At 39.3% G+C, this 24,142-nt stretch overlaps 1 long non-coding RNA gene and 1 other non-coding gene across 7 annotated transcripts in view; one reads left to right on the top strand and one right to left on the bottom strand.

Moving 5' to 3' along the window:
- Positions 1–24,142, bottom strand: part of LOC112655390 (uncharacterized) — a 122,015-nt gene that overhangs the window by 16,787 nt on the left and 81,086 nt on the right. For 4 of the 6 annotated variants that reach the window (XR_007412914.1, XR_007412915.1, XR_003133650.3 and 1 more), the window contains one exon: positions 23,620–23,686. This is a non-coding gene — a long non-coding RNA (uncharacterized LOC112655390). Of the gene's footprint in view, positions 1–21,930; positions 22,011–23,619; positions 23,687–24,142 lie in introns of all 6 variants that reach the window. The other 2 variants (XR_007412912.1, XR_007412913.1) reach the window with 1 other exon arrangement.
- Positions 7,559–7,665, top strand: LOC112655717 (U6 spliceosomal RNA). The gene has a single exon (XR_003133847.1). It is a non-coding gene; the product is annotated as a U6 spliceosomal RNA (small nuclear RNA).

Below are 24,142 nucleotides of genomic sequence, written 5' to 3'. Positions count from 1 at the left end.
GCATGGAGCCTGCTTCTCCCTCTGCCTGTGTCTCTGCCTCTCTCTCTCTCTCTGTGACTATCATAAAAAAAAAAAAAAAAAAAAGATTATTACATTTATCTAAGAAGACTGCAAATTGATCTCAGGCTTCCCTAATTACAAACATAAAGAGAAAACAAGGTGTTATGTGATTTGAATTGTCCATAAGGCAAAATATTACCAGTTACTAAATGAATCGATTCATTAAGAAACAATCATTTCAAGTCTTTGTCCTCTTAAAGCACTCTTTGCTCGTGTATGCTTCCATATGCTAAAAAATGGAAAGATAAAATGGCATTATCTTTTATTATCTATGTATCCCTTAAAAAAATCTCCAGTCTCAAGAGCAAAGTTACAGTATATTCATGCAGATTTCTTCAAGTAAGGTAAGGAGAAATGGCATAATAAATCTATTTCCAGTCTTGTAGCTTTCACGAGAATCCAAAATAGCATCGTTTCATCAGGGGCCAAGTTTCATGTCAAATAGTGTGTAAAATCTAATAATACCCAGCAGGTGATAAAAGCAATGCATGGGAAAAATAAAAGCTACATAAAAACATTACCAGGGACATTATGGTGGTGACTGAAAATTCTTGAAGTTCTTTTGCTTAAGTTATGTAACCACATAGAGGGGAGAAAGGAGGAGTCATAATCTTGGATACTTGTGGCAAGTACAATTTTCTCGACTTTTTCCCTTTCTTATTTCTCTTCCTTACTTGCCTACTTACAGTTTTTCTAAGCATTGAACAGTGTTAGGGAAGACTGGGCTATAAAGAGCACTTGCTGGGAGTGAGAAAATCAGAAGTCTAGTTTTGGTTTTGCATCCCTTTCCCTTCTTCTTCCAGCTCATTTTGCCCACCTTTAAAGAGAAGGCACTGCTCTGGAGCTAGTTCACTTCCCAAATCTACATCTGCCTTCCAGCAATCACATGACTTAAGGCAAATTACTTAGCATCTCCTGTGCCTTAACTCTTTGTTCATTAATAGGACCCAACCATAAATCTTACGGAATTTTGCTAGTATTGAATAAACTAACATATCTAGAAAGCTTACGAGTACCTAAGACATAGAATATGCTCAATAAATGTTATTTCCTTTCCCTTCGTCTTGGCATTCTTCCCTTCAAAGTCTCCTCAAGCTCTTAAAGATGTTTATATTGAGAAACAACAGGTGAAAATCCCCAGTGAGGGATACAAAATAGGATCATGCTTTTTTTTAGTGTTCAGGTTAAATTACACCATGACTCCATCAGGCTATTTATAGGAATGCTGTTTTTCCTTCCTTCAGTCGCCCTGGTCCTAAGATGAGTCCACGAACCCTAGAGAGCTAACTCCTAAGTCCTAGTTCCTCAAAGAAAGAAAGAAAAGAAAACTTAATGCTCCAAATTCACCAAATCCTGTGTTCTTTGTTGCCATCTGTATAACTGCTGCATGGCAACCGATACAGTACTTGTTAGATGGGGTTGCCCAAAGTGTTTGATTTCCTTCTCTGGCCTAGTAAAGGTTCCCTTGTATGTGGATGCATGACAGTCAAGAAGGGTAGGGGAGCAGGAAAAAAGTCCTTCCTCTTCAGTGCTGTGCTAAACATAAGATTAGAGTGTTCTATGCCTCGGTCTGGATGTCCCCATCGTATGTGTCTTTGGTGAGTCTACTTTTTAAGTGCATGCATACAAACATGCACAACATTTTTCCAAGATATGGCAGGGGTGCCAGAGTGGCTAAGTTAGGGCAAAATCTGGCAGTATGAATACACTGTCTGAAACTTGCCTTTCTTTAAATCAAAAGGTCACTGTTTTTTCCCCCTTGCTTGGTGGGACTGGGTGTCAGGCATATGTCTCTGGAAGTAGAAGCCCCATGCCCACTACCCATACAGGGTGGGTGAGCATGCTTTTCTCCATAATCTGTTAGGAATCTTCCCAGACCCACCTGGTCCTTGAAGTCAGGCATTCTCTGGCCTCATCCATGCTGCCCTAACATGGACAGCAGTAGAAGATTCTCTCATCCTGCCCCCATAGCTCTCAAAGGATAATCACAAAAGAAGAGCAATCTGACTTTGGCATCTCTATTCAAAGATCTGGGCTTGGTACACCTGGATGCCTCAGCAGTTGAGCGTCTACCTTTGGCTCAGGGCATGATTCCGGTCCCGGGATCGAGTTCCACAATGGGCTCCCTGCAAAGAGCCTGCTTCTCCCTGTCAGTGGCTCTGCCTCTCTCTGTGACTCTAATGAATAAATAAATAAAATCTTTAAAAAAAAGAGCTGGGCTATTAATTTATCATTTTATTACACACATAGGAAGAAATCTCAGTATTTTCAAGTGGCTATCTCTATCATAATGGTCAAAAAAAAACCCAAAACACCTGAATCAAAATGGGGCTTATTTCATAACCAAAGACACAACTGAAACAAAACTCTTCTTTTTGCTTTCTCATCTCTCTGAACTCCCTCTGCTTTTCTGCTCTGTCAGATTCTACTTCAGTGTTCCCATTTCAGAAATCCCTTTGGAGAACGGGGAACTCTTTTGGCTCTAATGAGTGTACTGAAATTGTCTTTCCAAGAATGATTAAGGCAGTCAGACTTTATATGGGTAGTGGTAATTGGTCCCCACACTGCCTTAGCAAGGAACAGAGCTGTTGGGAACAGCAAATAGTGCAGTGTTATGTAAAGACTCATTACTATCCTTTGCTTCTTGGTTTGCTGGTTCCCAAGGCAGTGATGGGCTACAGTACACACCTATGAGAAAACCTTGATGCCATTTAAGGATATGCCACAAGACAAGCTGCAGGAAAGAAATAAAACATAGCTTAGAAGTTTAGAGACAGAAATAAAGCAAGAGATAGCACGGGTGTGAGTCCATGGCAGTTGCCTCAGGTGCCAAAAATTACCCCCTTACAAGAAGCTAAATCGTCAGCTGATTTATATTCCTAAATCAATTTCTTTCATTAAAATTCTCTCTGCCACCCCATCTCCCTCAGCTCCTGCTTAGCAGGGTTTTTTTTTTTTCTTTCTTTCTTTCTTTCTTTGAAGATAGATGGGATTGAGAGCTAAGGAAGTGAAGCCTTCTTTCTGAGCTTTTGATACAATGGAGTAGAGGCATCTACTCCAGCCACATGTACTGAAATAATGGCTCTGAAGTAAAGGCTCTATGATATGATGTCAGTAGACTCATTAACAACAGTGGTAGGTGGCTTAAATTCTGGAGTATTATAAAGTTAAAAACATAGGGCATTTTTCTTAGAGAAATAAATGCTGAATTTGGCTGAAGGATAAAACTGCTATGGAGATTTAAGGGGTTTTAAGAGGTTTAGAATCTTGCCAAAGCAAGATCTGTCTTGCCTTACCTTTACCCTTATTATTTACCTTTCTTATTCTTACATTTATTATTTAAAACACCAGTAAATTTTTGGGGTCAGACAAAGCATGACTGAGGGCAGGGGAGACGTTTACTGAGCATTTAGTATGTGTTGGGCACTTTTTAACAAAGGATCCAATTGGCCCTCATATCAATCGGTTGGAATGTTTATCAGTCTCATTATTAAATGAGAGATGAGGAATTTGAGGCTTTGCAATTTAAGTAATCTGCCCAGGATCACACAAGCATGAACAAAGGCAGGATTGAAACCCTGTGCTGATTTCAGAGCCCATGCAACTTGCCTCACACCATGCTCTACTACCTTAGCAGGTCAGACTAGGAAAAGAAGGAAGAGCTCTTGCTTCCAAGGATAACTTTTAATTTAAAGCCCATATCGAGCACAGGAAGAGGGGCAAGATGGCAGAAGAGTAGGGTCCCCAAATCACCTGTCCCCACCAAATTACCTAGATAACCTTCAAATCATCCTGAAAATCAACGAATTCGGCCTGAGATTTAAAGAGAGAACAGCTGGAATGCCACAGTGAGAAGAGTTCATGCTTCTATCAAGGTAGGAAGACGGGGAAAAATAAATAAAGAAACAAAGTCCTCCAAGGGGGAGGGGCCCCGCGAGGAGCCGGGCTGAGGCCGGGGCGAGTGTCCCCAGGACAGGAGAGCCCCGTCCCGGAGAAGCAGGAGCTGCACCAACCTTCCCGGGAGGAAAGGGGCTCCCAGGGAGGTGGAGCAGGACCCCAGGAGGGCGGGGATGCCCTCGGGTTCCCTGGGACAGTAACAGGGACCTGCGCGCCCAGGAGAGTGCCCCGAGCTCCCTAAGGGCTGCAGCAGACGGCGGGACCGGGAGCAGCTCGAGGGGCTCGGGCGGAGGAAGAGGCTCCGTGCGGAGGGGGCTGCGCGGCCCGGGAGCGCGAATCCAACAGCGCAGGCCCCGGAGCACTGGGCGCCGGGACACAGCCCAGGATCAGGCCTCCCCCCGGGAAAGGCAGAGGCCGGGAGGGCCCAGGACAGCAAGGACGCTCCTGCCCCAGCTGAGCAGATCAGCGGCCCCGCCCCGGAGCCTCCAGGCCCTGCAGACGGAGAGCTCCGGAGTTCCTGCGGGGGCTGAATCCAGGGCTCCAGAGCTGCCCCGCCACTGGGGCTGTTCCTCCTGCGGCCTCACGGGGTAAACAACCCCCACTGAGCCCTGCACCAGGCAGGGGGCAGAGCAGCTCCCCCAACTGCTAACACCTGAAAATCAGCACAGCAGGCCCCTCCCCCAGAACACCAGCTAGACGGCCAAGTTCCAGGGGAAGTCAAGGGACTTCAAGTACACAGAATCAGAAGATACTCCCCCGTGGTTTTTTTTTCTTTTTTCTTTTTTCTTTTTTTTTTCTTTTTGATTTCTGATTGCTTCCCCCACCCTTTTTTCCCTTTCTTTCTTTTTCTCTTTTTCTTCCTTTTTTTCTTTTTTCTTCCTTTTTTTTTTTCTTTTTCTCTTTTCTTCTTTTTCTCCTCTCTTTTCCTCCTTTTCCCAATACAACTTGTTTTTGGCCACTCTGCACTAAAAAAAAATGACTAGAAGGAAAACCTCACCTCAAAAGAAAGAATCAGAAACAGTCCTCTCTCCCACAGAGTTACAAAATCTGGATTACAATTCAAGGGCAGAAAGCCAACTCAGAAGCACTAATATACAGCTACTGGTGGCTCTAGAAAAAAGCATAAAGGACTCAAGAGACTTCATGACTGCAGAATTTAGATCTAATCAGGCAGAAATTAAAAATCAATTGAATGAGATGCAATCCAAACTAGAAGTCCTAACGACGAGGGTTAATGAGGTAGAAGAACGAGTGAGTGGCATAGAAGACAAGTTGATGGCAAAGAGGGGAACTGAGGAAAAAAGAGACAAACAATTAAAAGACCATGAAGATAGATTAAGGGAAATAAACGACAGCCTAAGAAAGAAAAACCTACGTTTAATTGGGGTTCCTGAGGGTGCGGAAAGGGCCAGAGGGCCAGAATATGTATTTGAACAAATCCTAGCTGAAAACTTTCCTAATCTGGGAAGGGAAACAGGCATTCAGATCCAGGAAATAGAGAGATCCCCCCCCAAAAAATCAATAAAAACCGTTCAACACCTCGACATTTAATAGTGAAGCTTGCAAATTCCAAAGATAAAGAGATCCTTAAAGCAGCAAGAGACAAGAAATCCCTGACTTTTATGAGGAAGAGTATTAGGGTAACAGCAGACCTCTCCACAGAGACCTTGCAGGCCAGAAAGGGCTGGCAGGATATATTCAGGGTCCTAAATGAGAAGAACATGCAGCCAAGAATACCTTATCCAGCAAGGCTCTCATTCAGAATAGAAGGAGAGATAAAGAGCATCCAAGACAGGCAGGAACTGAAAGAATATGTGACCTCCAAACCAGCTCTGCAAGAAATTTTAAGGGGGACTCTTAAAATTCCCCTTTAAGAAGAAGTTCAGTGGAACAGTCCACAAAAACAAGGACTGAATAGATATCATGATGACACTAAACTCATATCTTTCGATAGTAACTCTGAACGTGAACAGTCTTAATGACCCCATCAAAAGGTGCAGGGGTTCAGACTGGATAAAAAAGCAAGACCCATCTACTTGCTGTCTACAAGAGACTCATCTTAGACAGAAGGACACGTACAGCCTGAAAATAAAAGGTTGGAGAACCATTTACCATTCAAATGGTCCTCAAAAGAAAGCAGGGGTAGCCATCCTTATATCAGATAAACTAAAATTTACCCCAAAGACCATAGTGAGAGATTGAGAGAGACACTATATCATACTTAAAGGATCTATCCAGGAAGAGGACTTAACAATCATTAATGTATATGCCTCGAATGTGGGAGCTGCCAAATATATAAATCAATTAATAACCAAAGTGAAGAAATAGTTAGATAATAATACACTTATACTTGGTGACTTCAAACTAGCACTTTCTATACTCGATAGGTCTTCTAAGCACAACATCTCCAAGGAAATGAGAGCTTTAAATGATACACTGGACCAGATGGATTTCACAGATATCTACAGAACTTTACATCCAAACTCAACTGAATACACATTCTTCTCAAGTGCACATGGAACGTTCTCCAGAATAGACCACATACTGGGTCACAAATGTGGTCTGAACCGATACCAAAAGATTGGGATCGTCCCCTGCATATTCTCTGACCATAATGCCTTGAAATTAGAACTAAATCACAACAAGAAGTTTGGAAGGACCTCAAACACGTGGAGGTTAAGGACCATCCTGCTAAAAGATGAAAGGGTCAACCAGGAAATTAAGGAAGAATTAAAAAGATTCATGGAAACTAATGAGAATGAAGATACAACCGTTCAAAATCTTTGGGATGCAGCAAAAGCAGTCCTAAGGGGGAAATACATCGCAATACAAGCATCCATCCAAAAACTGGAAAGAACTCAAATACAAAAGCTAACCTTACACATAAAGGAGCTAGAGAAAAAACAGCAAATAGATCCTACACCCATCAGAAGAAGAGAGCTAATAAAGATTCGAGCAGAACTCAATGAAATCGAGACCAGAAGAACTGTGGAACAGATCAACAAAACCAGGAGTTTGTTCTTTGGAAGAATTAATGAGATAGATAAACCATTAGTCAGCCTTATTAAAAAGAAGAGAGAGAAGACTCAAATTAATAAAATCATGAATGAGAAAGGAGAGATCACTACCAATACCAAGGAAATACAAACGATTTTAAAAACATATTATGAACAGCTATATGCCAATAAATTAGGCAATCTAGAAGAAATGGATGCATTTCTGGAAAGCCACAAACTACCAAAACTGGAACAGGAAGAAATAGAAAACCTGAACAGGCCAATAACCAGGGAGAAAATTGAAGCAGTCATCAAAAACCTCCCAAGACACAAGAGTCCAGGGCCAGATGGCTTCCCTGGGGAATTCTATCAAACGTTTAAAGAAGAAACCATACCTATTCTCCTAAAGCTGTTTGGAAAGATAGAAAGAGATGGAGGACTTCCAAATTCGTTCTATGAGGCCAGCATCACCTTAATTCCAAAACCAGACAAAGACCCCACCAAAACGGAGAATTATAGACCAATATCCCTGATGAACATGGATGCAAAAATTCTCAACAAGATACTAGCCAATAGGATCCAACAGTACATTAAGAAAATTATTCGTGCTCGCTTCAGCAGCACATATACTAAAATTGGAACTATACAGAGAAGATTAGCATGGCCCCTGCGCAAGGATGACACGCAAATTCGTGAAGCGTTCCATATTTTTCTTTTCAAGGGAAACATTACTGTTTTATACCAAAGGTATTAATATGGGCAGCCTTTGACACAGTGTATTCCAAAAAACGAGTTTATATTTTGAAATGGTTTTTACAGCTTAGGCTTTGTACACACTGCCCTTCTTGGGACAGTTGCATGCCTTTATTTATATCCAGCAGCAAAGCCTACAATAAAACTTTAAAACAAAAAAAAAAAAAACAAAAAAAAAAGAAAAGAAAATTATTCACCATAACCAAGTAGGATTTATCCCCGGGACACAAGGCTGGTTCAACACTTGTAAAACAATCAATGTGATTCATCATATCAACAAGAGGAAAATCAAGAACCATATGATCCCATTAGATGCAGAGAAAGCATTTGACAAAATACAGCATCCGTTCCTGATCAAAACTCTTCAGAGTGTAGGGAACATTCCTCAACATCTTAAAAGCCATCTACGAAAAGCCCACAGCAAATATCATTCTCAATGGGGAAGCACTGGGAGCCTTCCTTCTAAGATCAGGAACGAGACAGGAATGTCCACTCTCACCACTGCTATTCAACATAGTACTAGAAGTCCTAGCCTCAGCAATCAGACAACAAAAAGACATTAAAGGCATTCAAATTGGCAAAGAAGAAGTCAAACTCTCCCTCTTCGCCGATGACATGATACTCTACATAGAAAACCCAAAAGTCTCCACCCCAAGATTGCTAGAACTCATACAGCAATTCGGTAGCGTGGCAGGATACAAAATCAATGCCCAGAAATCAGTGGCATTTCTATACACTAACAATGAGACTGAAGAAAGAGAAATTAAGGAGTCAATCCCATTTACAATTGCACCCAAAAGCATAAGATACCTAGGAATAAACCTAACCAAAGAGGTAAAGGATCTATACCCTCAAAACTATAGAACACTTCTGAAAGAAATTGAGGAAGACACAACGAGATAGAAAAATATTCCATGCTCATGGATTGGCAGAATTAATATCGTGAAAATGTCAATGTTACCCAGGGCAATTTACACGTTTAATGCAATCCCTATCAAAATTCCATGGACTTTCTTCAGAGTTAGAACAAATTATTTTAAGATTTGTGTGGAATCAGAAAAGACCCTGAATAGCCAGGGGAATTTTAAAAAAGAAAACCATATCTGGGGGCATCACAATGCCAGATTTCAGGTTGTACTACAAAGCTGTGGTCATCAAGACAGTGTGGTACTGGCACAAAAACAGATACACAGATCAATGGAACAGAATAGAGAACCCAGAAGTGGACCCTGAACTTTATGGTCAACTAATATTCGATAAAGGAGGAAAGACTATCCATTGGAAGAAAGACAGTCTCTTCAATAAATGGTGCTGAGAAAATTGGACATCCACATGCAGAAGAATGAAACTAGACCACTCTCTTGCACCATACACAAAGATAAACTCAAAATGGATGAAAGATCTAAATGTGAGACAAGATTCCATCAAAATCCTAGAGGAGAAACAGGCAACACCCTTTTTGAACTCGGCCACAGTAACTTTTTGCAAGATACATCCACGAAGGCAAAAGAAACAAAAGCAAAAATGAACTATTGGGATTTCATCAAGATAAGAAGCTTTTGCACAGCAAAGGATACAGTCAACAAAACTCAAAGACAACCTACAGAATGGGAGAAGATATTTGCAAATGACGTATCAGATAAAGGGCTAGTTTCCAAGATCTATAAAGAACTTATTAAACTCAACAGCAAAGAAACAAACAATCCAATCATGAAATGGGCAAAAGACATGAACAGAAATCTCACAGAGGAAGACATAGACATGGCCAACATGCACATGAAAAAATGCTCTGCATCACTTGCCATCAGGGAAATACAAATCAAAACCACAATGAGATACCACCTCACACCAGTGAGAATGGGGAAAATTAACAAGGCAGGAAACCACAAATGTTGGAGAGGATGCGGAGAAAAGGGAACCCTCTTGCACTGTTGGTGGGAATGTGAACTGGTGCAGCCACTCTGGAAAACTGTGTGGAGGTTCCTCAAAGAGTTAAAAATAGACCTGCCCTACGACCCAGCAATTGCACTGTTGGGGATTTACCCCAAAGATACAGATGCAATGAAACGCTGGGACACCTGCACCCCGATGTTTCTAGCAGCAATGTCCACAATAGCCAAACTGTGGAAGGAGCCTCGGTGTCCATCGAAAGATGAATGGATAAAGAAGATGTGGTCTATGTATACAATGGAATATTACTCAGCCATTAGAAACGACAAATACCCACCATTTGCTTCAACGTGGATAGAACTGGAGGGTATTATGCTGAGTGAAGTAAGTCAATCAGAGAAGGACAAACATTATATGTTCTCATTCATTTGGGGAATATAAATAATAGTGAAAGGGAATATAAGGGAAGGGAGAAGAAATGTGTGAAAATATCAGAAAGGGAGACAGAACATAGAGACTCCTAACTCTGGGAAACGAACTAGGGATGGTGGAAGGGGAGGAGGGCGGGGGGTGGGGGTGAATGGGTGATGGGCACTGAGGGGGGCACTTGACGGGATGAGCACTGGGTGTTATTCTGTATGTTGGTAAATTGAACACCAATAAAAAATAAATTTATTATAAAAAATAAACCCCATATCATCTGTGCCATTCATTGGCACCTAGAACTCACAGTTTATATCCTGACTTGTGCTTGTAGTTGTCTGTCTTGGGTTGCCAGCTCAAGAATGGCTGAGTCCAATGCCCAGTAACCACTAAGTAACTTTATGATCTTCATTTCTTCATGGCTCAGTTACTGACCTTTAAGATAGGTAACAACAGTGCCTACCTCATGTAACTATTAATGAGTTAATATCAAAAACAACTAGAATAGCACTTAGCACAGATTTAGCTCTCCATAAATTTAGCTACCAATTTACACCTTTATCTTCTATCCCAGTAGTATGGGGTACCTCCAAGCTGCAAATAATAATTATATTTATAACACTATCTAAGATAAGACTTCCTCTGTTACTAGAGGTGTGCCCTTGAAAAGTCGTACAACTTTTTTGAAATTTAGTTTCAGATCTAAATAAATGGTAAGAGTCATAATCTTATCTTGGATAGTTAATTATCAGGATTGCGTGAGTTCATTTATGTGAAGAAACCAGTGCTTAGCAAGAGGTTTGTATGTGGTTGCAGCTCAAAATAGTTTTTACTTAATCTTTGGTTTGATCTTTTAAATATATTTTATACTTTGTAAGGCATTCTGTTTGCTTTTCTGTGTTCTTATAGTACTTTGCAATGCAACTATTTTAAGACATATCATACAAGACGGTTGTTTGTTTTTTTTGGTGTGTTTGCCTCATGAAACTTGGAGTTCCCTGAGGGTAGGGGCTAGGACTTATTTATCTTAGATTTAACTGGTACTTAGTACAGTCATGGCATATAGTGTTGTGAGAAATAAATAAGTAAAAAATGTATGATTGTTTTTCCTATTTAGAGAAAAAAAGAATAACAGAACCAGTGGAATTAAAAAGGAAGAGAGGGAAGTAAGGAAAGAAGAAAGAAGGAAGATGGGAGGAAGGAAAAAATAGATGAGTGGGAAGACAGAAAGACAAAAACAATAACAGAATCATGTTGATCTATGTAGTCTAGTAGCAGTTCTTTGTAGTGGAAAACTTTATGTATTGTTGTAAAATTCCCATGCAGAGTAACTAATACTTATTTAGAATTTCAAAGTATTTTTAAGCTTAGCTATATTAGACCATATTTGGAATTTTTCTTATTCTTTGAAAATCTTTCCATAGCATATATAGAAATCATTTATCTCTTGTAACTGAGGAGAGTCTCGTTAGACACAAGATAATGTGGTTGCCTTTGCCCTGTCTCTGTCCCCTACACAATGTTCATTTTAAGATACTTACCTTTGAAGTGAATGAAGAGAATGTGAGTAGGTTAAAAGCAAAAGAAAAGCCTTGGATTTTTGCAATGGGTTCAATTTATGTCATACAAAGAATGGTGAGTTTAGGTGGCAGGAGGCACTGATCTGATGAAAAGTGCCTTTTTATTTCTTTACGGTAAAATTTGGGAGAAAGGGACTATAGCCCATTCACAAATATGTATGTGCACATTCATGCATGGATACAGAGAAAAGGCCCTTCATCTTCCTATCTTTAAGGGACTTACAACCTAGGACAGTTGCAGAAGTAAATAAATTACATCAAAATATATATACAACTCTAAAACTGCATAAGGTTTAACGTTACTAAGGCAGGTATGCCATAGGAAGCATCATGAAAAGTTTTCCAGCAAGGAAACCTCTGAAATGTGATTTGATGGGATAAATATAAGAAACAAGGGGGTAGGAAGACAAAGAGTATTTTCAGTGAGGAAAAGTCACGGAAGCATGATATGCAGGAATATAATTGGGAATCTGCCATCCGTATGCCTGGAATATAAATCAAATGGAGCAAGCTATCAGGTAGTGAGGCTGGAGAAATAATAACTTGAACTTGAACTTCATCCTCCAGGGAAGAGCTAAGGATGTGGAGATACACAATTAGACGTATGGTTTGTTTAGAAAGATCTCTGTGTGCTAGCTACCATGAAAGTTATTTTCAAACTTGCCAGATAACTTACTCTACAGCAATGTTTCTCAAGCTCGATCATACACCAAAATCACCTGGGTGGCTTTTAAAAAATAGCAGTGCAAAATATAACATTGAATTAGATTCTCTGGGCATGGAGCCCAGTCATCAACATTTCTCATGTGCAGCCAACTTTGAGAATCACTGTGCTAAAACAGAAATGGCAGCTCTCCATGTCAGGGAAAAGATGTGAAGTGCTCTGGGGCCCAGATAATGGTTTGTTAGTATTGAACTAGTCCACTGATGTCTTTACTAAGAGTAAAGGCAATGGAAGAAATGGAAGCTGACTTGACAGTGCTTTCTTACCTCCACAAACCCAGCCAATTACTATGGGATTTTAAAACCACAAAAGGAGGGGCGCCTGGGTGCCTCAGTCAGTTAAACATCTGCCTTCAGCTCAGGTCATGATCCCAGAGTCCTGGGATGGAGACCCGCATTGGTTTCCTGCATCTCCCTGTCCTCCCCACTCATTCTCTCTCTATCTCTCTCTCTCTCTCTTTCTTGCCCTCAAATAAATAAAATTAAAAAAAAAAAAACAATCAGTGAGGGATGGCTATGTTCACAATGTGTAGTTTCCTAAAAATGCTATCTTTTACTGAGTTTCACTTTAAAATATTATATCATTGTTTAAAAATCTGAATCTCTGTTGAAATTACACAATTTTGGAAAATAGTGTAATTGCTATTTGGGGGTTGCTTTGACGAAGCCCTTATCTTACTCTGAATTTAAATTTTTTTTGTCTTGCTGTGTTCTATGGTGAGGAAGTTGGTGAAGAAATGTAATGAATTATATTCAAGGTTAATGTTTTTGTGGAAGAAACTTAATGACTTTTTCGTGGGAGATAATTCTTGCCAGCAGGAGTCAGCCAGTTAGAGGGTAACAGTTTTCAAAGTCTACTGAAGGCAGTTCATAGGTAGGACAGGGGAAGTGAGAGAGGGTATGAAAGATATAGGCAGAGTATCAAGCTCCGCACAGGTGTTAACATCATTTTTGCCTAATCCAGGAACTCTCTATTATCTCCCAGTTATGTGTATTTTCACCAAAGCTTTCTATATTCCCTTCAGCTTCCTTCTCTTTTAGGATTTTTAGTTTCTAGTCTTATAATTTTTTTAATTTATTTAAGTAATCTCTGCACCAAGCATGGGCTTGAACTCATGACCACTTGGTCATAAGTCTCACATTCCTCTGACTGAGCCAGCCAGGTGCCCCTCTCATAATCTTTTTATATTTTTTTTGGTTTTTTTTTTGTTTTGTTTTGTTTTAATTTTTATTTATTTATGATAGTCACACAGAGAGAGAGAGAGAGAGAGGCAGAAACATAGGCAGAGGGAGAAGCAGGCTCCATGCACCGGGAGCCCGACGTGGGATTCGATCCCAGGTCTCCAGGATCGTGCCCTGGGCCAAAGGCAGGCGCCAAACCGCTGCGCCACCCAGGGATCCCTCATAATCTTTTTAAATGTTAACCACCATTGTTCAATTAAGTGGAATTCCTTTGTTGTTTTATTTATTTTTTAAAGATTTTATTTGTTTATTTGAGAGAGAGTGTGTGTGCGTATGCACAAGCAGGGGGAAGAGCATAGGGAGAGGGAAAAGCAGATTCCCCGCTGAGCAGGGAACCTGATGCAGAACTCGATCCCAGGACGCTGAGATCATGATTTGAGCCAAAGGCAGACACTGAACTGACTGAACCATTCCCTCCACACCAATTATTTGTATTATAAAATGATACAGCCTTTCCATTTGTCCAACAGTGTTTATAAGAATGTCTAATTGTTTAAAAATGGTCTATAATGATTACAACATTATAAGAGTTAAATATAAATAGTATATAAAGAGTATAATCTTTAACAAACATCTTAATTTTGCACAGCAAAGGCACATTGGAGGGCTTCACATATTTCTTTTCTCTCTTCCTTTTCATTTCTAATATATACTGGCATTTTTAAAAGATTTTATTGTATTAGAGTAGTTTTAGATTCACAGAAAATGTGAGAGGAAGGTCCAGAGAGTTCCCATATGCACTCCCTGTGCCCCATGCACAGCCTCTCTCATTATCAATATTTTCACCAGAGTGGAGCATTTGTCACAACTGCTGAAACAGCAGTGGTGCATCATCAACACCCGAAGTCCATAGTTTGTTTCGAGCTTCACTCTTGGCAGCGTACATTCTGTGGACCTGGACAAATGTATAATGATATATCTCTGCCATTATAGTATCATACACAGTAGTCTTACTACCCTAAAAATCCTTTGTGCTTTATCTATCCATCCCTCCTAATCAGTCAGCCACTAATCTTTTCTTTGTCTCCATGGCTTTGCCTGTCATATAGTTGTCACTACGTAACTTAGTAACATGCATTTAAGTGTCCACCATGTCTTTACCTTATTTCTTTTCACTGCTGAATAAAATTCCATCTTGTAGATGTACCACAGTTTATCCATCCACTTACTAAAGGATATCTTGGTTACTTTCCCAATTTTGGCAATTGTGAACAAAAATATAAACATCCATATGCAGATTTCTCTGTGGATATACATAGTCAGTTCCCTCACATAAATACCAAGGAACACTATTGCTGGAGTCTATGGTAAGAACATGTTTAGTTTCGTAAGAAACTGCTAAATTATCTTCCAAAGTGGCTGTACCATTTTACATTCCCATCAGCAATAAGATTTCCTGTTCCTCTATATGAGTATTTTAAAATCTTTTTTATCACAATAAGTAGTAAGAAATACATTTTATGTCACAACAGGTTTAAAATTCCTCTCTCTCTATATGTGTGTGTGCATGTGCACATGTCCCTGAAAGTGAATATATGTAGTAATCTACTGTCACATAAAAAAATGCCTTCAAAACTAAGTAGCTTAAAACAATAATATTCATTATCTCTCACAATTTCTATGGGTCAGGTATTTGGGAACAGCTTAGCAGGATGGTTCTGGCATCAGGTATCCCAGAATGTTTTAGTCAAGATGTAGGCTGGAGCTGTGGTCATTTGAAGGTTTAAATGCAGTTGGAGGATCTACTTCCAATTTGGTCCATTCACATGGCTGGCAAGTTGGTTCCAGCTTTTGATAGGAAGCTCCATTCAATCTCACATGGATTTCTCTACACAGCTGCTTGAGCATCCTCATGATATGGCAATGATTTCACACAGGGAAAACAATGCAGATCCTTAGGAGACCATGCACAGTTCTTTATGACCTAGCCTCAGAAGTCATGTACCATTACTTTTGTAATATTCTATTGATGACACAAACCAGCCATGAATGAGTATGGGAGGGAACTATACGGGGATATGAATACCAAGAGGCAGTGATAATGGAGAACCACTTTGGAGACTAGCAACCTCTCCTTCCCATACCCACACCACATACACACACACACACACACACACACACACACACACACTTAAAACCAAACTTTCCCAAAGTAATATATAGCCTTATATGTACAACATACTCTAATATTCTCTATTCTACTTTACTTTTAAATGTTTCTTTTGAGCCATTAAATAGATTTCACCTCCCACTAATTGGTTGCCACCCTTATCTGAAACATAATTATTTATATGCTGTTGAACACAAACTCATTAAGTTTCAATATTCTTGATACAATATGGGGGGTATTTATTGGTTTTACACAGATAATATGAAATCAAATAAAATAAACTATTTTTAAAATAGTTTTTAAGATTCTAAAGAAAAAGTGACTGTCCCACAACACAAGCTGTTGGAAAAAAAGCCTTTGACCATCTTATTGCTCTGTATCACTCCTGAGGTGTGATTAGGGTAGAGCTATTTGGCAAAGCAAAGAAGGCTCTGGCAAGACAGGTGGACCAAAGCAGCAGCTACCTTCAGGCTGAGCATGGGAAGAAGGTAGGGCATGGCAAACTGGAGACAAATACAGATCCCATAAGCAGGAGACTATGTAATTTATTGTTCAGACTGGAATGTAAAAGGAAGAAGCATGACTAATTCATGCTGTAACAACATGTACAAACTCAGGGTCATCCCAGGCATTCCTTCCTGTAACTCTTATATTGAAGAGGACGATTGAGACATAGAAGTTGAAGACACTAAGTTCTTCTCAACAAACAATAATCTTTCCCTTTTTCCTTAGAAGGAAATATCTCCTTATTGTTCGTGTGTGATAAGTAAAGGAAAATGAATATAAAAACTTGGAAAATGCCTGTAGTGAACACTATGTAAGTTCATGCTAACTGTGCTTGGAGATTGCCTTCTCAGGAAAAAGGGCCTGAGTGTTACTTTCAGATTAATGCCTAGAACCAAACATGACAGATTCCTGTTTGAATGCTCGTAGAGAACATGTATCATTTCCTCATAAGGGAAATTTAGGAGCCACCATTAGATTCCAATGTATATACAATAGGGTCAACTGTGTTTTTGGTTTTTATTTGTTTGTTTGTTTTCAGAGAGAGAGAGTGAACAAACGGGGGCAGAGGGAGAGGGTGAGGGGAGAGAATCTTAAGTAGGCTCCATGCCAGCATGGAGCCTGACATGGGACTCCATCTCAGAACCATGAGATCAAGACTTGAGCGAAATAAAGAATCAGACACTTAACCAACTAACCCACCCAGGCCACCCCTGGGGTCAACTGTTTTGAATTTCATTACAAACTATGGGATTAATTATTCCTAATGAAACATCTATCTCCTTAAGCAAATGTATATACATATATACATCTCTTGGCCATATAGAACCCAACTGATGGTTACTACAAGACTATGGGTTTCTATTGAGAAAATTCTGCTAAATAATAAGCTTACCTAGCTTACTTTAACATATCCATATTTTCTACATGGTGAACAATCTCAGATTATCCTGATCTTTAAAATTTCATGATATTAAAAATGAAGAATTAGCAGCCATTCTGACCAATCAGCATAATTACAGAGGCAAAATTAATGTGTGTCACTCTTCTATAGTGCAGAACAGATCCCCAGAGATAAATCAAAGTGAATTTACTATTACTTATTGAGAATCATCTTTGAGATAGGCGCTATACTAGGCTGTTCACCTATCTTAAATCATTTACTTTTAGATGGAATCATCTCAATTTCAGTCCCTATAGAAAGATAGAAGAAGTTTAAAAAAAAAAAAAAAAGGAAAAGCATTTACTTAAGTTCAATAATAAGTGATAATAGTGTGATCTCCTGTCTGTGCAAGCTGGGCTTTCTTCAGTACTCTGCTCAGTGAAATGCTTTCCAGTTTGTTTATTTCCATAAAACACAGTCCCTAGGATGTTGGGTGGCTTTGACCAAGTTTTCTTTTTTTTTTAAGATTTTATTTATTTATTCATGAGACAAAGAGAGAGAGAGAGAGAGAGAGAGAGGCAGAGACACAGGCAGAGGGAGAAGTAGGCTCCATGCAGGGAGCCTGACGTGGGACTGGATCCCGGGTCTCCAGGATCACGCCCTGGGCCGAAGGCAGTGCCAAACCACTGGGCCACCAGGGCTGCCTTTGACCAAGTTTTAATCAACACCTTAATCCATGTGCTTTATGGTGGAGCGCTGGCAGACTGAGAGACAGTAGTATCTACTAGCAATGTAAGGAGGCATTATCCCTTCTTATGATGTCAGGCTTCAATTCCTCTAGAATAAATAATCTGTAAAAGACATACATGCAATCAATAGTCACCATACCTGAAGATCCTAACTCATGCAAAACTGGTACAAAAACTTTTGCTTTGTGGTACCTACATGTAAAAGTGCCCAAAGGGAGTATGTCCCTCTTTTCCCCCACCTTCTCTATGTGTCTGTGATAGAGAGAAAGCAAGCAATTAGGGGACCCAAAGACAGAAAAGGCCAGTGTAAGCATTCCTTATGTTCACCAGATACCTCTGTCAGTTCTATAATGGATGCAGATGCCAATATGAAATTTTTATTTTACTCTGTTTTTCCTTTTTGGTGCATTCTAATTATTGTACTTGTAGATGTTTCCCAGTTAAGATTGTGCTCAGCACTCAGATTCTCCTTCTCTTCAGTAATGCATATAATCTGTTGGCACATTGTTTTGGAGAAGCATAATAACCTCTGTAAATGCAAGGAGTTTTACAACAAAGTGGAAGGTGTTAATATAATGGGTACAGTAATTCTGGAGGAAAAAAAAAAAAACCTGTAGTTTACAATCGGGAGTCATTTGGCACCTCTGGGTCTATTCTGGAAAAGATTGTTTAAATGAGACAATAAGAGGAAACCAATTTACAACTTGAAATAAGCAGAGTTCATGTTTCCATGTTGCTAAAAGGCAAGGTTAGACGAACACTCTACAGTTATCATAAAATTTTTATCAAGAAGCTGCAGTACCTTTAATAATTCATTATTTTACCTTCTTGCAAGAACTCCTCTATGTGCTTTTGAAATGTTGTTTTTATTATCTTGGAAGAATTGGTTTTGAAGAGGAATCTTTCTCTAACTACAATGGCGACAAGTCTATTATCAAGGAGTCATGATTAGTATAAACTAATTTTGTCCCTCCTCTTTATACATCTTTCAATTGATTGTGTTAACAAAGGCATCCTCCTTCCTACCTACATCAGCTTAATGGCATATTGTGGAAAATACAAAATTGCATATTCAAATCACCTTGAGAGGTTTAAAAAATTATAATGCATGTACTGATGTTTCCTACGAAAAGCTAACATTAACAGGCATGTATCTTGTTTCACTAAGAAAATTCCTTCTAACACCTTAATGAATGAAATTCTGTAGATTGCTAAATATATAATCTGTCAAGAACCTGAGAATCTACCCTAGAAAGCATTTCATTAAAGAATGGTAAAAGTTATATGATATCACATTGATCAGGTTGAGCCAGTCATCCCAACTTTAGCAGAGATGAATGATCAAACATAAGCATGGTTGTCCAATCATTCTTAGATGTAGAGAAGCCACTGGTCCTTTGTTAGATATAATTTAATTGCACAACACATCTACCTAACTGTCATCAAGATTTCAGTGCATCTTGTCAGATAATTCTTGAAGGCATTATCCAGTGACTGAGTTAGCTGGTGTCAAAAGTGAAAATATGGCTCTCAATGGGGAAGAACCAAAACCCAACAATTTATTATAAAAAAAAATACAAAGCAGGAAACTTGAAGCCATAATAAAATGTGCTGGCCTGAGCTTAACTTTCCCAAATTAATCAAACCTGTGTTTTACAAATATGTTGGAGGATTCCAGCATCCATGCTGCAGTTTGATAATTTCCAAATTATGGATTTTAAAACTTAATTAACCCAGGGAATAAGAAAAGACAAAATAACACAACAAAAAACAGTGTCTGCAGTTTTCTCATTTGGCAATTCTCATAATTAGCAAATGTTTACTAAAAATAAACATTTTTTCTTTCAAATGCTGTATTTATCAAATAATTTCTGAATGTTTTCACTTCTGATAGAAAGAAAATGTTTTTCATTGTCATCGAAAAATCCTAAGAACCAAGTGTTTTCAGTTTTCAGATAAAATCCTGAATTCATCAATAGAGAAATATTTTGCAAAGTATATACCCAATTCCTGCCCTCTTCACTTCAATCACACAGCATATGCTACCCACACTTTGATTATTTAATGAGCTAAACCCACAGAGAATGTCTAGCGTACCAAAGAACATTCACTCAGAGGGCCTAATGAGGAGGTGGGAAGTCACTTGAGGAGTCTCCAAAAGGGAAATTCCTTGTTGAAAATAAATGGGATTTTTGCCTCAGGAGAAAAACAAAAGCCCATTTTTGTTTCCTTCTTCCGTTTCTTCTTATTGGTCACTCCCCTGCCCTGTAGCTGATTTGCAAGAGAATAAGGGGAACACATGGATAAGAGGGATCTTTCTATTGGAGCAGAAAAGAGCGAAGTCCTCTTTGAGCATATTTCTTTTCTTATCTTCACCCCAATCCTGACGTTGGCCATAGAATCAGAAGCATCATAAATCAAGGTACAAGTTGGGAATACAGTACATGAGTGTAAGTATAATAGAGCTAGGAATGGAGAGGTCTGTAATTATAAGGAAAAAAACTCTGTTTGTAGGACCTACATTTCTGGTAATACATTTGGTAGGTGGATATCTATTTCTCCCTCTTCCTCTCTCTCCCTCTGTCTCATGTGTGTGCCTGTGTGTATGTATATATATGTGTGCATATGCATGTATAGAGGAAATACACAAATAGCTTTTTGCTCTTGTGTATACATATATATATACATGTGTATATGTACATATATACATACATACATAGATTATATGATATATACATAGCGATTTGGTCTATCAGTTAAAATTCTTACTCACCTGTAAAATGAGGTTAATATCAGAAGCTACCTTATAAGGTTGTTGTGAATATAAAATGAGATAAAATATTTAAGTCCCTGACAAGGTTTAGCATATAGTAGGTGCTGAATAGATGCTATTTTTTAGGAAGCCTCCCAATCTGCCAGAAACTAGAAATTCCATGTAGCGATGTGCTCATTAGTTCATACATTCATTTCTTATCTAATACATGCTGTGGGAACATAGTGCTCTGTAGATACCTGGGAACATAGCTGTGAACAAGACAAATCTGGCCTTAACACCACTGGGTCCTATCACGTGGTAACAAATTACAACTGATAAGTATCTGGCACACAGTACATGCTCAATTAATATTAAGCGCCCAGAAGGGAGGTGCTATAAATGTTTATAAAAAGAGGCTTGATCCGATCTGTAAGAACAGATGAGAATTCCCTAGGGAAGAAAATTGTAAGCAAAGACCTGAAGGATGAGTTTGTGATTTGTGTGGAGACGATAGGAAGATCGCTCCAAGGCAGAGGGAATTTGTGCAAAAATCCTATAGTAGGAGAGAGCATGGGATCTGGAGAGAGTGCACTGAGGAATCACCATCAGATAAAGGTGAGGTCCTGTCAGGCAGAGCTTCATAAACTGCATCAGAGATTTAGGGCTTGATAAGTACCCATTATCCAAGAGTAAAGATGTTAATCATGAAAATGACCAGGTTTTCAAAGTCCATAGATTTCTTTGGTTGAGGAGGGAAAATAGGTTGCAAAGGCCAGGAGTTTATGCTGGGAGACTCAGGGAATCGATTGCATTCATCTGGTGAGAGGAGACGGTGGCCCAGGAAGGTAGTAGAAATGAAGTAAAGTGGAATATTCAAGAGAAATACTGCCAAATTAAATACAAAGAGGCAAGATGTCATCTGTTTAAATGGAGATATAGGTCAGCCACTGAGGGACAGTTGAATGTCTCTGGAATTTTCGTTGCTTGAAGGACTGGTGAGAACCAGAAAGAGGTTCTTTTTTTGTTTTGTTTTGTTTCTTTTTTATTTTTATTATTATTATTATTTTTAATAATAAATTTATTTTTTATTGGTGTTCAATTTACCAACATACAAAATAACACCCAGTGCTCATCCCTTCAAGTGCCCCCCTCAGTGCCCATCACCCATTCACCCACACCCCCCGCCCTCCTCCCCTTCCACCACCCCTAGTTCGTTTCCCAGAGTTAGAAGTCTTTATGTTCTGTCTCCCTTTCTGATATTTCCCACACATTTCTTCTCCCTTCCCTTATATTCCCTTTCACTATTATTTATATTCCCCAAATGAATGAAAACATACAATGTTTGTCCTTCTCCAATTGACTTACTTCACTCAGCATAATAGCTTCCAGTTCCATCCACGTTGAAGCAAATGGTGGGTATTTGTCGTTTCTAACGGCTGAGTAATCTAAAGAACCATCAAGTGGCTGAGATTTAGGACCCAAAGCGAGACCCCTCCCTAGTTCCCATGAAGAGCCAGAGAACAAAGTAAAACACTGAGGGAAAGTTGGCTCCACCCAGGGTTCCCCCCCCCCCCCCAGGGGTTTTAATTAAAGCAATGCTAAGACCTGGGCAGGAGAGTGAGCAAGGCAAATTCTAGCCTTGCCTAGATCCACGTGACTCTGGCTAAGGGACAGGGAATGGAACATAAAGGTTAAGAGGCTCAAATGTGCCAGACTGTCTGGATTCAGATCCTGAATTTGTTATTTACTTTTGGCAAGTTGCTTAACCTCTTTGTACCTCAGTCCCCTCCTCTGTAAAATCAGAATAATAATAGTAATTACTTCATAGGGTTGCTAAAAGGACCAAATGAATAATACAGAGTATCAGCCTGGCACATGTCAAGAGAAGAGTAAATGTTAGCTGTTATTAATATTTTGACCCCTCAGCTAATCTAAAATTGCTCTGCCTGAGTCCGAATGCGTTTATGGGCTCAGTGGGGTTCAGCCTGGAGATGTACAGCATTGAGGTCTATTGCTGAGCAGGGAGGGTCAAGCAACACAGACAAAAAGAAAAGGTAAGAAAAAAACCCGGGTTCAAGAGAGAGACCAGCTGTGAAGGGCTAGAAGGATCAGAGCACTTTGCCTTCTGTGACTAAGCATTGTTTCTGTTTGGGAGATAGCAGGGGATAAGGGATCAATCTGTGAGATAAATCAGTGGTTCATAGACTATGGGGATAGGGAGACAGATGAAGGGAAGTGGTGGGATTCTTTTGCATGAAAAGAACATTTAATCTCTTGCAGAAATTGGTTTTATTCCTTCATGTTCCAAGTTCCAAAGCACTCCCAATTACCTTGTATTTTAGCAGCCCATAAAGCCCAAGATCTCAAGCTCATTTTTAAAAATACAATTTTAATCCATTGTAAGAATTTTTGCCAAGGTGCTACATGTCAGGGGGCAAATTAGCAAAGGAAGAATGATTTTAGAATAAGTCACACAGTTTTTATTTAAAAAGAGAAAAAGAATGCCTTGATCTGATATTCCCAGTCTAAAAACAGAAAAGCAAATTTTCTCTGCATTTCCCAGAAGAGCATTTTTCTGCTTTAAAATACTCAGAAATTTAGCATTTGGTGTGTGGCTGGCTTTACAGCACTAAATAATGATTATTATTGTTTGGAAATGTTAATTAAAATGACAACATTTTCTACAAATCTCAGCAAGAGACTTTTATATCTGCCTTGTAGCCACAGTTTGTCTTTTGCTTAAGATTCAGAGATAATATCTGGGTGGCATTAAGCTGGATCCATCAACACCCTTGTCACAGTAGATTGCTTGGGAGTCTGGTAATGGGCCTCTGAGCCATCCACCCTTGGGTCACTAGCTCACATGGGGCTTAGGCTAAGAGTGAATGAGACTCATTATTCTCCCAAGAACTTTCTCTTGGATAAACCTGCAGTGTCTGGCCAATTTCTAGGACAAAGAGGATCTAATTACAGTGCTGTATTGCATTAATTAGCTCTATTTTCAAACAATAATAACAGCTCTTTGGAAGTGACGCAAAAAAAAAAAAATGATACCTGTTTTTTAAGTAATGGAACCATATCTGTTGATGTCTGCTTTCCAAGTTAGCATAAGTCAGAAAATCTGAAAGAAAAGACATTGGCATTATTCTTAGTAATCTACTCCACTGCTACTGACAATATATTGGGTAAAAAGGACACAGACTTAACCAACCAAGTAGTATTGGTTAAGAATCATCATTCCCTGCCTAGCCAGGATAACTGTGTTGAATTGGGATCATGATGGGCAGGAAATAAGTTATACCCTCTGTCATTACTATAGGTCTTTGATATTCACCTCATTCTGCTCATTTACAAAATGGACATAATAATAATGTCACGAACTCTTACGTTTGTTATGAGTGTTGAATAAAATAGTGACTGTCAAATCTTAGCATGTTGCCTGCCTCAATAAATAGATGATGCTGATACTGTTGCTGCTCATGGTGAGAGGAGGAGGAAGATGATGATGACAATTAAGTGTATTTGACCTCTTAGGTCACTTTGTGAATGCATGGTAGAGAAATCGGTCAGAATAACT

This window comes from Canis lupus, chromosome 9 (assembly GCF_003254725.2).
Source record: "Canis lupus dingo isolate Sandy chromosome 9, ASM325472v2, whole genome shotgun sequence".
NCBI lineage: Eukaryota > Metazoa > Chordata > Mammalia > Carnivora > Canidae > Canis > Canis lupus.
This window is presented reverse-complemented; position numbering and strand designations above follow the sequence as displayed.